The sequence below is a fragment of the Euprymna scolopes genome, chromosome 13, assembly GCF_053919585.1.
Source record: "Euprymna scolopes isolate OS-2025 chromosome 13, ASM5391958v1, whole genome shotgun sequence".
Lineage (NCBI taxonomy): Eukaryota > Metazoa > Mollusca > Cephalopoda > Sepiida > Sepiolidae > Euprymna > Euprymna scolopes.
In genome coordinates this window covers 73,066,939-73,070,227 of record NC_136494.1, presented here as the reverse complement: position 1 = coordinate 73,070,227, position 3,289 = coordinate 73,066,939, and positions in this window count along the sequence as shown.

The window sequence follows — 3,289 nt, the reverse complement described above, 5'->3', positions numbered from 1 at the left end:
TACTTTCTGGAATGGGAGAATGATCCATGCATTTTCCTAGCGGTTTTGGTAATAGATCTGATGTAAAAGTTCCTACAATAAGTTTCCAGACATTTTTATACATGCATTAAAATTGTCACAGACTCTTGGAAATTCAGTATATTATTGCTATACATCTTATGAGATGACTGAACAATTTTTATGATTTCAGATTCAAATGAACAATTACAGCAGGAATTGGAATACACTCTACTAAAGCCTGATTGTCACAGCTGGTGAATTTTAAAAACGCAATCTGGACATGAGGACACTTTAGGAGAATGATATGCAATAAACTTTTTTGTTAAACTTGGAAAAAATGCCACGGAAACGTAAAGAATGCTTCAGACTGCTTTTGGACCATCTTGCATGAATCGAGCATCGGTTTTTGAGTGGCATAAGAGATTCAAGGAAGAAAAGGAGTCTATGGGGGATGGTGAGAGGTGTGGGAGGAGTAAAGAAATAAAACCACCAGAGTTGATTGGCTAAATAAAGAATTTTATGGATAAGGACTTTCGTGTGTCTGTAGAGACAGTAAGTACGCAGTTTGATGCCAGTGTGGAAACTGCACAAAATTATTGGCAAAGAACTGAAGATGCGGAAGATTTGCACGAATGAACTAGTTCACAACTCCATCTTTGTCACAGACTATTTGACCAAGATAGGCATCATGTCAGTTCCTCAGCGTCCTTATAGTCCAAAATTTGCTCTGTGTGTGTGTTTTTTTTTTTATTATTCCCTAAGCTCAAGGAAAACCTTCGAGGTTGGCGTTTTGAGACAATTGAGCAGATGAAAAAGGTCATTGACACGCTCACACAAGAAGACTTTCATGGGGTATTTGAGAAGCTGTTAGAACGGTACAACAAGTGCATTTCAAACGGAAGAGATGACTTCGAAGGGGACTAGAGTTCCATGTGTGTAATATCTATAAAATGCCCATTCGAATAAAATCTAGAATCATTTTGGAAGCACATTGTAAGTCTTCTATTTCAGATCAGGTGTGAAGGTCAGTGCCACAAGTTAATGAAAATAGGTTGCTTCCTCAAAGATGTTCATTTCAATCGGGGTCAAGCTTATGTTATTAATTTCGTTTTATTATTTAAAATGTTGTCATGCATTGAAGATAGTTTTATATTGTAAACACCCACTAATAATACTCTTTGTTTATTACCTATTCACGACTATCCAGGCCAAATGCCACTCGAGGACATGGGTTAAAATTTGTGTCAGGTGCATAGTGAGATAAACATCTTGACGATTGTAGACGATCGTTTGATCTAGTCAGAATTTCATTACTTGAGAGAACCTAACAAGAATCTGTTAACATTGTACTTTTAATAACTAATTCAACTAGAAAGCTTTCATCGTTGCTTTCAGGAAACCATAATAACAGACGCGCAAATTCGAAAAGAACCGACGAAGTCCTTCAAGGGACAGTTGGAACAAATGCACACGGGAAGCTGAATGGCCAGTATGTAACCAAATCAAGTAAAAAGGAAAGATATAGCTTTTGTTTATAATTACTACACCAGTTTAACGTTTACGAGAAAGTGTCACGCTTGCCTGTATCCCAAATTCTTCTTCTTTTTGATTTAATAATTTGCTTTGGTTCTTAAAATTTATTATTTGATATATATATATATATATATATATATATATATATATATATATATATATATATATATATATATATATATATAATACTTCCATCGATTCCGACGTATGAGGTCCGCCACAGCAACTAAGTTGTTCGTAAATTCACACGTTATTGCGTTTATAGTGGTGTCACAGCGTGTGTCAGGTCACTGGTTTCACTTACAAAATAAATAGCTACACTTGTCACCAGAAACAGACACTTGATCGACAATATTTGAAGTCGCCCCACGCATGCGTGCTAAACAACTTCCGTTTTGTTTTTATGAAAATGAAGAGAACACGCGCTCAAAACTAGACTTTTTACAACTAGACAGAAACGATAGACTTTTAATTTCGAACCGAAATTAATATAAACGCAGTCAAATAATAGCTAAAACAATTTTGATTGTTAGAAGTTTGGTCAGAAATTAATAATAGATATTTGTTCATTTTCCAGCATTATTATTATAACTTAAAATCTCTTTCATAAAGTGAGTCTTTCGTCGACAAATAAAATTCGTAAGCTGGCTAGGGAGCAAAGAGCTTCTCAAAATGAGATTTTGACATCCCCAGTGAAGTTTTCCAACCCCAGAAATAGAAGGGTTTTAGTAGCGACAGTAATTAAAACAGCTCTTTTCAGGGCTAACTACCGCGAGCTATTATTGCGATTCAAACAGCCCTTTTCAGGGCTAACTACCACAAACTACTTGTGTACAAAATTTACTCTCTACGTTTGCCTGCCTTCTGAGACTCCCTTCTATTACCAACGAACTCAGGCTCACTCACTCCTGCAGCTTCTAGTTCCTTCTAGAGCCTCCAGTGCCTCCTGCAGATTACAGCGCTTCCTGCAGCGGTCAGACCCCGGTTTCTAGTACCCACATGCAGTTATCTGGAACAGATAACTGCATGTCAGTGATTATCGATACTTATGTATACTATATATATATATATATGTATATGTATATATATATATATATATATATATATATATATATATATATATATATATATATATGTAGTGGATATTTAGAAGGCTGTCACAATTCGAGGAATGAATTATAGTCGTTGTTGGTAAGAGAAGACAAGAACAATGTGGCGATTTACAAATCAATAAGTACATACATATATTTTATATATACATATATTTATTCAGTTGTATTGGTAAAATGTCTTTCCATTATTAATTTCGGAAAATTTCCCTTTTCAAATGGTTGGCGTAACAGGTCGATTCAAAGCGTGCTATATATATATATATATATATATATATATATATATATATATATATATTATACATTTTCATATATATATATACATACATATATATTATACATTTTCATATATATGTGCATATATATACATACATACACACGCACACGCACGCACACACACACACACACACACACACACACACACACACACACACACACACACACACACACACACACACACACACACACACACACATATATATATAACGTTTAGTAGCATTTTGTCTTGATTTTAATGTCCATAAGAGGCAATAAAATTTGTGCAGAACTCTTCTGTCCAGGGAATTCATTTTATCCTTACTGGGACGGATTTTCTTTTAGTTATGTATATAGAATGTTGTCTTTCTCCGAGAAGCAAACGTGAAGCG